Raw genomic sequence first — 13,768 nt, forward strand, 5'->3', positions numbered from 1 at the left:
ATGCTGCCGCAAACTCTTGAAGAAGCACAAAGAATCTGACGTCTTTGTCCGTTTATTTGAAATGGACTGCAGACGTACAGTAGTGGCCCACCAAAAGAAATTTAGAGCATAAGATGAAAGACACAATTTCTTTACTTATCTTCTAAAATAGAAGCTGTGCAACAGTTCCATCGGCTCAGACAAAGCAGAAACCTGTGGGAAGCAAGTAAACCCACCATCTGTCTGCAGAGGTCTGCTCAGGAGGGGTCTTTATAGGAGAATTAGCCAAGAGGCCAAACCTCTGGTGTGGAAACAAAGCCAACCAACTCAACTATGCAAGAAAAGATAGGAACTAGAGTGCTTTTATTTAAAATCAGCGGGTACTCTGGACAATAATTAGTACCGATATGCTTCACTGCATGCAAAGCATAGCAGTGGTTCCTTGCAAATTTCAGAGTGCATTTCAGAAAAGAGTTCAGGATTCGGTCAAGATTAACAAAGTCCTTAGTGCTGAGATACAGGCAGAAACTTATCACGCAATACCACTGGGGAGGCGTTTAATTAGTCTGAATTCTGCTCTGCAAGAAGGCAATGACCCCAAATAACCAAGGTCATTAGGAGCTATCTTTACCACAAAAATAAACAGGTCATGATCGAGTGAACGTTTGCACCAAACTGAGGAAATAGCACAAAAGATAAATAATAAACATGAAAAAATAAGATAATAATCAAATTAAGTTATGCATGTATTCCAGTCTCATATTTAGTCACACATGTGAACATAAAGCCGGAGAGAAAATGCACGCAAGCACGGGGAGAACATGTAGACTCCACACACAAAGACTCTTGTCGAGGAGTTTAGCCAGGAACCTTTCTTGTTATGAGGCAACAGTGCTAACCACTTAGCCACCGTGTTGCCCTTTTTAATGTAAAATACATTTAACACAAGAAAAAGTGCAATAAGACAAAATGAAAGTACAATAAGAAAAAAAGTATGTCACGATGGCTGATGGATGACCATGTTCATATGGGCTGATTCAATGCGGACCATCGGTGTCATGCTTGCTGTGGATCAGGGACCACAGATTATATACCTAACCAATACCACTCCACTGCAGTTTGCAGACAATCCCTGATCACTCTCTCACTGCCCTCTGCAAAGTCCAAAGTTGTTTCAATTCAGAAGGCTCCTTAGGTTAAAACTAGGCTGCAACACGTTGTCCAGTTACCATTCTAAGCTTGTATAATCTGCAATTGAACAAGGTTTCATTTATGAGTTATTGATCTGTAAGTTCAGATGCAGTAACATTTTTGAAGTAAAATATGCACACTTCATATTGAGGAGGCAGGCTGATCTGTTGATGAAGCTGTCTGAATAGCCCAACTTATCTTCAGTACATTAATAAGCTTAAATGTTAGAGGAAACGGTTTTAACTCATGATGGCAAGACCCAAACTTTGTCATTACAATGTCAAAAGGTTGTGTGTAAATTTGACCTGATTTCCTTGGAAGTAACGCTGCTCCCAGACATGACTTCAGCTGAAGCTGTGAATTGTACTGATAAATAACACAGACACAGAACCGCAACCATGTTTCTATTATTACAGCCAACATCTTGAAAGTATTTTTATCCAGACTGGAAACATGTGAAGAGGGGCACAACAGTGAAGCCTGTGGGGTCTGGGAAAGTCATATTGTCCCCAAGAACAGGAGGCAGTTTTAAAGAAGTGCGTTATTTGGAGTTAAACGCTCTCATGAGGCTTATGGAAGTTAATCAAGCCTCAGGCGCACACATTCAGTAAAGACGCACAGGGGCTTGCAACCACAGTTCACCTTACTGATGCCAAAACGGCCCATAAATACTGTAGCGATCTTTAAAATGCACACTTTGAAGCTAAACAGAAGCACAAACTGTGACATTCAAAAGCAAAAGGCTGCAGGAGAACATGACTGTGCAAAACAACTTCCTTATCCTCAAACTTAGTTGATTGAAAGTCTGCCATCACTGTCTCAGTCGTTGTTACAATATGTAATTCACTAAATAGTACCACTTCTATAAAGCCTTTACTGTTCCACTTTTAAGTGAAGTGGCTCTGAGAACAGGTCTCAGAACTGGTTTTTGGCAAAAAAACTAATTAAAAAGCAGTAAAAGGAATCATCAGGATGAAAACAAAAACACAGAATTCATGTTCACTGTGTTGCAAAGTGAGTAGTACATCACAAGATTCTATTAGAATATTTTGTTCCCTTGGCAAACACGGCTGACCAGCGTGCTGGGAGGATATTTTTAGTTGGTTTGAAGTAATGCATTAAGGTACGAAGGGGTTTATGCCTGTGTGAAAACAAAACAAACCAAGAGGAAAATTGCACAAGTTTGCAAACTCATCAAGTGAATCCCAGCAGGGAAGCAAACTGAAGTCTGAAGGGACCCTTGCAAAACTACAGGATTTGGCTTTAGAGCAACCAAATCTCATTTGAAAACAAAATGAACCAAAACTCACAGCAAAAATGATCTTGGAGCCCTTGAAAAAGGTGCTTGCATCTACAGAAAACAGATCCATGAGGCTTATTAGTGAGAGGCTTCATGGCCAAGAGAAACGTGTTTATTTTCAGTGCAGGAAAACCAGGCAGCTTGATACTGTTCAATATCTTATACATTTCCCCTTAAAAGTTCTTACCCTTTTTCATCAGAATTAAAAACATAATGGGCCTCAGTATTACTGCCATTGATAGAGAAGGCGTGCACACTCGCAGGCAATCTGGAATAACTGATCAATAGAAAAGTATCACTTGTGTATAAAAGTATACACAAGTGATATCATTGATATAGGTAGTACTTGTAATTATATATTATTAACTCTGATTTTAAAAACAGACACCTTATTGAATATCATCTCTTCATCGCAGTCGATCCTCCTTCCTCCATGTTCAGCAATCCAAGCCCTCCCACTAAACAAAAACCTCAGTCCAGAGTGTGTGGAAACTAATTAAAGAGGCGAAGAAACACGCCTTTCTATGGAATTTCAATGATCCTGAACATCCCAGAAGTTCAGTAAACAAACAGATGCAAAGTTTTCCACAAGACTAAGTTCACAATGGTTTTGCACTTAACTCCCTGCCTAAAGCATGATGTTCCATTTAGAGCTTTCAAGAAAGTAAGACGCCACGTATAAAGTGAAACTGTTCTCCGGTTGTTTGGATATCACATGGAGTTGGCTTAAAAAGGACTGAGATGTGCTGTGGCACGTCAGCTTCTAAAGCCATAATGGCGCTTTTACACTAGTACCTACTCAGCGCGACTTTAATCGCCACGCCCCCATTTTGCGCTTTTACACTACGGGTCGAGGCGGGTGGAGGTGGAGATACTTTTTTTGTATCTATTCTATTATCTATATATAAACGTGCTGAGTCGGCCCTGTATCTGACGTCATCACAATACACGCCACCGATTGGGCCGTCAGACTTTTGAGTCAGGAGGCGGGAATCAGCGCGAGAGAGACTCGTGGCTCGCAGCGATTTTATTCAACAGGCAATGGCAGCGCAAACGTCTGTTTGGTGATCCAACTCTGAGGTGCAGATGTTCATAAACCTGGTGGCTGAGGAGAGAATTAAAAAGGGATCTAGACGGGCGATAAGGAACGACCAGGTCTACCAGGAGTTCTGTCACCTCTCAGCCACTCAAGGCTCCCAGCTGATTTCTCAGCAGCGCCGACACAAACAAACAAAAAAACTTAACTTGATATCGAACACAAGTCACAGACCCAGCAGCACCGAATACAGCAAGAAAGCACTGCAACGCATAGTGAACACAGCTGGGAAGATCATAGGTGCCCCACTCCCTTCCTTGAAAGACACTTACACCACCCGCCTCACCCGGAAAGCCATCTCGATTGCGAGCAACACCAGCCACCCCGCACACAGTCTGTTCAGCCTCCTACCCTCAGGTAGAAGGTACAGGAGCCTCCGTTGCCGCACCACCAGACTCAGAAACAGCTTTGCATACCAAGCGGTCAGGAAGCTAAATTCTCTCCACTCACTCCCCCCATCCAGTTCCTCCAGACCGACAGGGAACTGAACTGAAATTCCTCCCCCATGAACACTCAGGACTACGAAACAAATGTCTCTTTTAATATCACCACTGTGTCACTTTAATTCACTTTAATTTACTGTTCAAATTAGGGTTGCAAAATTCCAGGAATTTTCAAAGTTGGAAACTTTCCATGGGAATTAACGGGAATATATGGGAATTAACGGGAATAAATAAGAAATTTACAGAATTGAAGGTTGGCCCTTAACAGGGAACTTAAATATAGTTGGGGGAAATATATTGTAGCATAGTCTTGGCTAAAACAACCAGATTTAATGCAAGTACACTCCTCAATCACATGCACACAGCACATTGCTTACTGCAGGGCTATTGAGGCCACGCCCCCTACAGGCACTGTGCATTCCTCCATCACATGCACACAGCTTACTTTTTGATTGGGTGGGGGAGTGGGGTGAGTTAGTATTTACTCAACATTCATGTTTTTGTTGTTCATTAAAATAATTGTTCATACAAGAATAAAAACTAAAGTTCTACTCAAATAAATCTGTTGAAATGTCATGTTTTTGTATTATCTTGCATGGATATCTGCTTATGACAAAATAAATATTTACATTTATGTTTGGATATGATACAGTTTGTTTAAATTACCCCCAATTTCCAGTTAATTCCCATAAATTCCCATAAATTCCCAATAATTCCCATAATTCCCATGGAAAGTTTCCAATTTGGAATATTTCCAAAATTCCCCAGCCTAACTTCCCATGGAAAGTTTCCGGCAAGTTTCCGGAAATTTACCGGACATTTTCCACCCCTTTGCAACCCTAGTTCAAATACTGCACACAATACCCAAATATGTTTCTTTTTTTTTTACAAAAATTGCCTTTTGCACTCATCTCGGCTCTAGTAAATGTTTGTGTTGTGTTGTATTTATTTATGTGAACTTTTTAAGAATGTCTGTCTATCTGTTGTGCCTGCGCCTTTCGCACTTTATATGTTTCACCGAGGGAAGTGGGAAACATCCTCTCGATTCCTTGTATGTCTTACATGTGATGAACCGATAATAAAACTACTTCGACTTTGACTTTGACATATATATCATCTCCTCCATGTTCTACATATTTAGTGTCTTCGTTTAGATCACACAATCAAATACGTCACAGCAGCTTCGCTCCAACCCGCCTACTTCTGATCTGGGTGTCTAGAAACAAACGAGGACGAGGCGAGTGGAGGCGAGTGGAGGCGTGACGAGTCGAGTCGCGCTGAGTAGGTACTAGAATAAAAGCGCCAGACATGGGAGAACTCAAAAAGACATGGACGCTACAACCTCAGAGGATCAAAAGCTTTTTCCATAGTACTAAAGTCAACTTTGAATCATTAGTTTTCACGTTTACCTGCATAGATGCTTCCATGTCAACCAGACAACAAGATGACTGTCATAAATATCCACTTTACACTGTGGAGGGAACTATCAATTCAGAGTCTTTTACAAAGAAGGTAGGTAGTGTACAGCTTATGGTTTGATTTTGGAAAGGCACGTGCCAGTTCAGGGAAGACCAGTCGCAGCCAAGGAGCTGCCATGGAAATGAAAGCAATGCCCAATTACCCAACGCCTGCTTATCACCCCATTTTTACACGAACACCTTTCAAAATACTTCATTAAACTCTGGCTGTGTACTACTAAGTCAAAGGAGCAGAACAGTTTCAGTCTGTTCCTTTACTCCCCTCCTGCTTACTGCGTTTATGTGGAATGTGTTCAGTGAGTGCTTACTGCTCTCCTGGGAGATGGGTCTTTGCAGTAGCCTGCACGGTCACTTGTTTGAGCGCCAACACAGGCCTGCTCTGCAGCCCGAGCTCTCCAGCCCGAGCTCTGCAGCCCCAGCTCTCCAGCCCCAGCTCTCCAGCCCCGAGCTCTGCAGCCCCGAGCTCTGCAGCCCGAGCTCTGCAGCCCGAGCTCTCCAGCCCGAGCTCTCCAGCCCCAGCTCTCCAGCCCGAGCTCTGCAGCCCGAGCTCTGCAGCCCGAGCTCTGCAGCCCGAGCTCTGCAGCCCGAGCTCTCCAGCCCCAGCTCTCCAGCCCCGAGCTCTGCAGCCCGAGCTCTGCAGCCCGAGCTCTGCAGCCCGAGCTCTCCAGCCCGAGCTCTGCAGCCCGAGCTCTCCAGCCCGAGTTCACAAATAAGAGCAACCAGCCTCAGAAGCAGGAGGAGCAGAAGCAAGAACAGAGGAAGGCGAGCCAAACGACAGGCACATGATACACTGATTTGTTGACCTGGCTGTGTGCATTTAGTTTTCCTCTGGTGATACAAAAAAAAACTGTAATCTGGTATGATGTTTTACGCTGGTGCTCAAGTCTGGTATGAAAATTTCTCTGAGTGAACAGAAACGAACGAAGAAAAATGCAGAGGCAGAGAAAGTGACACATAGTTCAAGACTACAACTTATGCAAGTGCATGCACTTGCCCTACCATTTCAGAAAGAAAAATAGTTTGGGGCCTTTAATGCAGAACCAGTGCTAAACTGATTTTGGGTCCGGGCTGACTGATAAAGTACTCCAATGAAATTTATCAAACAAACTTATTTCAAAGACCCAGATGACAAAACTTCCAGATGACGTGTTTACATCCTCCTCTTCAGTCATGGCCAAACTCTCAGAAGTTTGGGCTTACTCTATTAAATTGTAATGTAGAAAAGTTGTGCATTAGACAGTAACTTTACAGAAAACTTGAAGTTTAATATGGAGCTCTTTGTAACTTTTAGGACCGATACAGTAATTCAGCTGCTTTATCTTCAAGGCAACATCTTCCTGGCTCCAGGGAAGAGGATATTTACAAACAACGTGCAAGCATCTTGACATTTTCAAATTAAGTTTCACATTCAAGGTTCATCTCATAGATTTGCAACTCTTCAATCCACCAGTATAATTTGTTAAGAAATGGTCTGTAGACAACTGTTAGAGCCAACCTTACGTCGCAATACTACTTCTGACCACATGGGAGCATACAGATCTGATGGGTTGAAACTTTGTCCCACTGGAGGTGCACTTTGTTGAGTCTTACGCCAGGGGCTGACAGACTACCCCAAAGAAGTCAGAGGCGGTATTGCTCTACACAACAGCTTAAATGTTTGCTGCTGAATAGTTAAAAGTGAAATTGTAACACGCATTTTAGCTTTGAGAGCTTACTATCACCATTTTCAACCACAAAGAGACCACGATAAGAAATATTTTCATGCTTCTTTGCTCTTTAAGTAAAACCTGATTTATACTTCTGCACTGCAGCTTTGCATGTAGGCTACGCAGGGGTGCGTACAACATTTATACGTGTTATGTTATTGCTTGCGTCACTTTGTAATTACATGACCAGCTGCTAGGCTGCAATGTAGATTCTCCTTCTGCAGAACCGTAGATCACAGTGCCAAGTTTCCTTTTGTTTTCTCTACCTGTACGTAGCTCAGACAGCGATGGAGCAAACATAGTATATCTGATGCAATTTGGAGCTGATAAATGTTAAGCGCCTGTTTTTACAAGCACTGCACCCAACTACCGCTTAAACAACTGACTTGAAAACGACAAAGAAGAAAAAGCAGCGGGACATTGAAGACAAAGAATAAATCCATGATCCACGTTTCTTACAGTCCACCTACGTGACATGTATTCATTTGGAGAAAGCTGCAAGTCAGGCTACACCATAGCTACAGTGTTGGTGTGCACGCAACGGTGTAGGCTCCAGTGTAGGCTCCAGTGTAGCGTTGATGCAGGAGTATAAATCAGCCTTTGGCCCCTCGACCCCACCAAGTCAAGACAAACAGATCATTAAAGTCACAGAATAAATAAATATGTCGCATTCAAGGCTGTGGATTAACCACCGGTTAATTACTGATTTACTTCTTTTTTTTTTCCCCTTGCGGCACATTTGAGTCATAAATGATTCATCACAGAATAAATCTTGATCATCCTGTCAGATCCACACCATTTAACGCCCACACCTACCCCCAAAACATTTCATCCTCCATTTGGTTTGCTTAAAGCATTGCGTGCTGAATCTTTTTAAATATTTACAAAATCGTGTCTGTATGTTTTAAACTAAATCAGAGAGAGTAATACCTAAAAGAGTGTTGACAAAATAAATACTATCGGAAAACTATTGGAAAGCAGAGATGATTTATGTACCACTCACCATTTCAAAAGAGCATATGGGGGTAAAGACTCGGTTGCAGGATTACGGTTAGATTTAGGTTTGAATATTTTTCTGTCTTTATTTTCCAGCATCAAAACCACACCATTCAATGACCATTAGTTTATCTTTCTCTCTGTATAATTTCCATTTTAAGTTGTTTTGGTTTGTTGGAATTTGGAAAAATGACAAAACCCTTTTTCTGCAACAGTAAAACAGATCCTGTCACGAGCAAAAATCTTGGTTTAAAGAAGGTTTTGGGGTTTCTTTTAAAGTCTATTAAAAAAATGACTTCCCACTTTTGTCCATAAGATTCTGTTTTACGACTCATGTGTGCAACATCTGAGCACAGTGGCAGTGTAATTCCTGAAATAACCTTCTCAGTAAAGAAATAAATCCACTCCACTGGTGTGTCAACACTTTTTTTTTCCTTTTTTTTTCCCCACTTCCTGGTAAGTCCACTACTATACTACGAATTCCTGTGTGTGAGCTCACGGCAGAGAACAAGCAGGGAAGCAATAATAGACAAAACACCTGTAGGAAGGCTCTGAACTAAATCTTATTGGTGTTAAAGACATATGATTGAAAAAAATCAAATAGGTTAATCAGAAGATGTTAAGCTACAGAACATAAAGATCTGGGAAGATAACCAACTTCATAAACCACAAATCCTTATGTAGAAGCCGATCATCTCTCATCCCATTCAATCAATGGCTTCAGAAACTTGAGACATTTTTTTTTTACTTCAGTGCAACACTGCTCAACACCGTTATCTCACAGATGAGTCAAATGTATAATACGATCTGACTCGTGCTGTCTTTCCATTTTTACTTTTGATTCAGTACAGACTTTGAACAACAACAAAAACAAAATGAAAAAACAAGGGAGTGATATCATTCCACAGTGTCACTTCGAATGAGCGGTATTCAACATCACCACATGAACAGATGGTGAATACTACTGTTGGGAAATGTAAGGGGTTTCGTCATCTAACCTGTAGTTTTTGGGGTGTCGGCATCCGATACATTAGGATTTAATCTCATCTCATAAGAGCACAAACAAACTAATTTCACAAATTAACTTTGAAGCACACACAAAAAGAAAAACTTCAACAAACCATAAGTATCATATTTGTTTATAACTAAGCATTCCATTTCAATCTGAGGAAAGAACTTGCTGGTTTTCCACAGGACAAAGACATAAATAGCAGATTTTAAAAACATAAGACAAAAGAAGAGCTCATAATCTTAGCAAGACATCTCTTAGGATGTGCACTCAGGGAATAAAATATTTCTCTCACTGGATTTTCATGACAGCGTCTGTAATGGGCCATTCCTTGATGTACTCCTGTAATTTGTAGGCCACTTTATTCTCAAAGGAGTATTACAGCAGTTTATCTGAAATGATTCAATCAAATCAAGAGCATTTTTCTGCCTCTGGGTTTCTCCCATAAATTCATTGTTCTTTTTTTATTGCTTTAAATTATGTCTTTCATATGAGCTTTAAGATTTCCATCTTCTCAGTATGCAAGTCACATCCTGCACTGCCACAAAAAACTAAGAATATTAAATGTGTGTCTAACCTATGTTTAATTTATGAATTTAAAAAAAATGTAGACTGGTTTTGTAAAAAATATATAGCTCTCCTTTAAAGCAGCCTATTTAACAAGACTTTGGTCTTTTCTCCAAAACAGTAAAGATATGTGGGCAGCCACTCATTTTTCTTGGTGACTCAGCTGGTGAGGAAGGTTACAAAGTGGAGGAGAGTTGTGGGTTAATCGTGAATCAATGAATGGCATGACAAGCTCCCAAATGAGCTCCATTTTTATAGGCCAGTACCTTAAAGCAATAAAACATGTGAGAGGGACTGGGTAAACAGCTATAAACAGATGTCTCAAACTCTGGATGGAATCATTACAACAAAGACTCTGTTATATGCGGAGGCAACGGCATGGGGCATTAACAATACAAGAGTAAACGTGCATTAAGCAAAAGAAATAGCACTACTGTATGCCAGTGTAAACAACAAAAATAGCATGTGAATGATGGGCTTGGAGCAAATAATAACCCATAAACCCATTTTCTTTAAGAAAATGGGTGCACGGACCAATACTAAAAGCAACTGTATATCAATAAAGGGGGTCCAGCTATGGAATAATTTAGAAAATGAACTAAAACTATGCACTACTGTAATCAAATTCAAAAATAAGTTCAAAAATAAAATATTAAATAAATATGAAACATTGATATGATAATATTATAATAATACCATGAAAGTAGCAATTTGAACTGAAGCATGTGTTTGCATGACCGCTCTCCGCGGCCGTTTAGCCGAGGAGTTGGTGAAGCAGCACCACATGCATACCAGGTGCCCTGTAAGCCACTTTGTATGTTAAATTCTTTTTACACACCCTACTCATACCCTCTGCTCTCCGCGCTAGCCAAAAACCACTTAATTTATTACTTCTTGTAATTTATAGTATGTTTTTTGTTTTGTTTTTGTCTTTGTTTTTTGTCTTTGCTTCTTGTCTAGATACCTCTGTTACTTGTCCAATATATCCATTATTTTTCAATGTTTGAATCCAAATTACTAGTTTTGTTTTGTATAAAACCTCCTGAGTAGAGGTTCATAAAAAGGTAGGCATAATAAGCCTTGGCTTCAGCCTATACCTTTTCGGTGCCATTTAAAATATTGAACTATTTTTATGTTGTATTATGTTGTATCCAAATGGGCTGAAATAAAACTCAAAATCAAAAAATCAAATAAATTGTGAAATAAAGAAAAAGCAGGAATAGCCACTTATATGACTCATAATATCACAGCATAGGTAAGATAACTTCTGTTATACCAAGTAAATGTTTCAGTAAGTTTCAGATTCCTTGGGGACTGCATATATTTATGTCACTTTGTCAGCAAAAATGACTGAATGCTTTTTTTCCCCTCCCATTTTCACTACTTGACCCACTGGAAACAACACTCCCTTATGTCTGCGCCTCAAGGATATGTTTTGTCTAGCAAAAGAACAAGCTGACATCGAGGACTCGGAGCAAGATTTACAGGACCTCACTGTAGCTGGACACTAAAGTACACTGAAAAGGTATGATCTTATCTCACGCTGCCTGCCAGAGTAAATTAAACCCTGGACTCCTGCACATTTAGGTACACTAGTTCAAGGTAAGTGAGTTAGCTGATGTGCCCCCTCCGGGGCTCCAACGATAATCTTACTTAAACTATTATCCCTGTGCCATGTTGTCACAGAGACCCAACGGAAAAGACGGGTAGGAATTGTTCTCCTGAGATGATGGTTTATAAACACAGTTCTACCATTATGTCTTTGGTCAAAAGATTGAGTATGCAATAACAGCATATTTTAGGGAAAGAAAATTCCTGCTTGATTATGTGTAAAATGACTATTAATATGCGTGAATGAATGTTTTGGTTTTCCCTGAGTAAACAGTCTACATGCATCACATTACAGTTCATCAACACCAAATTAAGCCAGTAACATTACTCTACGTGTGGAAACGTGATGCCACGAGGCATTAAGAGGATATCTTATCAGACAGACACTTAAACCCTATAGTTGTGTGAGAGAGTTGTTCTTTTATAGGCAAACAGTCTCCTGTCATAACACTCAGCTATTCCAGTTGGACAACACCCAGATCCACTCCGGGCTGAGAGGAATTTCCCTGGAATATATTTGCTGATCCAAGCCCCATATTTGCAAACACGTCGCTCAAAACACTGATAAATTCAAAGTCTAGACCGAAAATTAAGAATTAATGATATTCTTAGTTTATGTTTTGACCCAAGATGACGTCAGGCTGATTAAAACCTCCCAAAAAACACCAGCAGGTGCTGTTCACCTTCACACAACTGGCTCATTTTGGACACTTTTGAAGCGTAGCAAATAACGGTGAACTGTTTAATTAATCTTTCCTCCTCAACAACAAGAGAGAACTGCTCATAAATGTCTCCATAAGTCGACGTTAAGCGAGTTTTAACCCGAAACGCCATCAGGTGCGCACTTGCTCCAATCCCGCTGCAAAGTGGCAGAAAAATGTTGTTGACGCAGTCCGAACTGCTGAAGAAACACTTAAGGCTGATTTATGGTTCCGCGTTACACCAACGCAGACACTACGGCGTAGGGTACCCGGCGACGCGCACCGTACGCCGTAGGGTCTGCGTCGATTTAACGCGGAACCATAATTCATGCTTTACTATAAAGCAAAGTTTTTCTCTTTTTTTTTAGCTTTGTGCGTGTAGTTATTTTCCAAACAGAAGTAAGGCTCGACGGCACTCACCAGTGTGTTTGGGTTTCCAGCGAGCCCTTTCCACGTGCGGGAATAATCAGCTGTCTGTCTGTCACTCCTCTCTTCTCCCACTTGTGTCCGCGGCTCTTCCTCACTGGCAGCTGTCTCTGGGCTCTAAACGGGAGCATGCCGTGTTTGACATCGTGCCGACTTCACCTTTGATAGTTTGTTGTCTTTTTTTTCTTTCTCTATTGGTTTCTGTGCGGCGGGAGGAGAGTTTTCGCCCCCCTGCTGCCGTTTCTGTGAGGAGCCAGTGTGTGTGTGTGTGTGTAAAGCAGTAGCAGGTCCCCAGCAGACGCTCAAACCCGCCCACCGAGCAGCTGCGTTACATCGACGCAGGGCCTACGCCGTAGCCTACGGCGTAGGGTTCGCGGCGACGCGCACCGTACGGTGCGTGTCGTCGCGTTGGTGTAACGCGGGACCATAAATCAGCCTGTAGCCTCCACGTTTACGTCTCCATGAGTCTCCATTCCCGCCGTCCCAGTTGGAGCCTCTGCCTGCATGTTTGCTACCGTTGTTAAGCCATGAAATGTGATATAGCACGACTTTTATGTCGTTTTAATGTTTAGTTTTTTTAAACTTTAAAAACTTAAGGCAAACACAGCTGTTTTGTTTTGTTTTTTTAATGATAAGCTGCTATTCAGCTGTGGCGCCTTTGCATATTTACTTTGCACAAACACCACAGCTATGTGTAATACGCTTTGTGATATTTGAGAACATTTTTCTTTTCCCAAGTGTCGAACTAAAGATAGCTCGGGGAGCTCTTTTAAATTTTCATTGTACTCATGGAAATGTGAAAAGTGACTAAAGTTCTATTGTATTCTATTATTGCAGAGTACGGCAACTTTTACTGGATTCTCTCAAGCAGAAAAAATTAATTGGTATCACTCCACCAGCATGCCTTTTTAATTCTGAAGAAACATAATATCCAACACTAGTGATCAGCTCACACCTAATATCTGTCTGTCTACCTCACGCACATTTTTTTTTCGCACTACCTCTACTTCCATTGCAATGTACTGTATATACTGTTTATATTTTGTAATTATATATATTTTTTACTTTTTACTTTTTTACTCCTCCCCTGCATGTGTGTTTTAAGTGTACTGCTGCTAAACAAAGTGAGTTTCCCCATTGAGGGAGAAATAAAGGATTATCGTATTTTATATCCTTTCGCCTCATATGGCTATCTTCAGAGTATCCTCCAGACACTATCAATTGTTGTTGAGACACAATAACCCTACCTGATAAAAGAGACAAAT

The 13,768-nt window shown here is 40.9% G+C and overlaps 1 protein-coding gene across 2 annotated transcripts in view; it reads right to left on the reverse strand.

The window, feature by feature from the left end:
- stxbp6 (syntaxin binding protein 6 (amisyn)) overlaps positions 1 to 12,774 on the reverse strand; it is a 70,543-nt gene extending 57,769 nt beyond the window's left edge. The window contains exon 1 of one of the 2 annotated variants that reach the window (XM_061742886.1): positions 12,498 to 12,774. The gene's annotated coding sequence lies outside the window, so the exon portion shown is untranslated. The remainder of the gene's footprint in view (positions 1 to 12,497) is intronic. The other variant, XM_061742887.1, reaches the window with a different exon arrangement.
- Positions 12,775 to 13,768: the final 994 nt, after the last annotated feature.

This window comes from Cololabis saira, chromosome 16 (genome assembly GCF_033807715.1).
Source record: "Cololabis saira isolate AMF1-May2022 chromosome 16, fColSai1.1, whole genome shotgun sequence".
Classification (NCBI taxonomy): domain Eukaryota; kingdom Metazoa; phylum Chordata; class Actinopteri; order Beloniformes; family Belonidae; genus Cololabis; species Cololabis saira.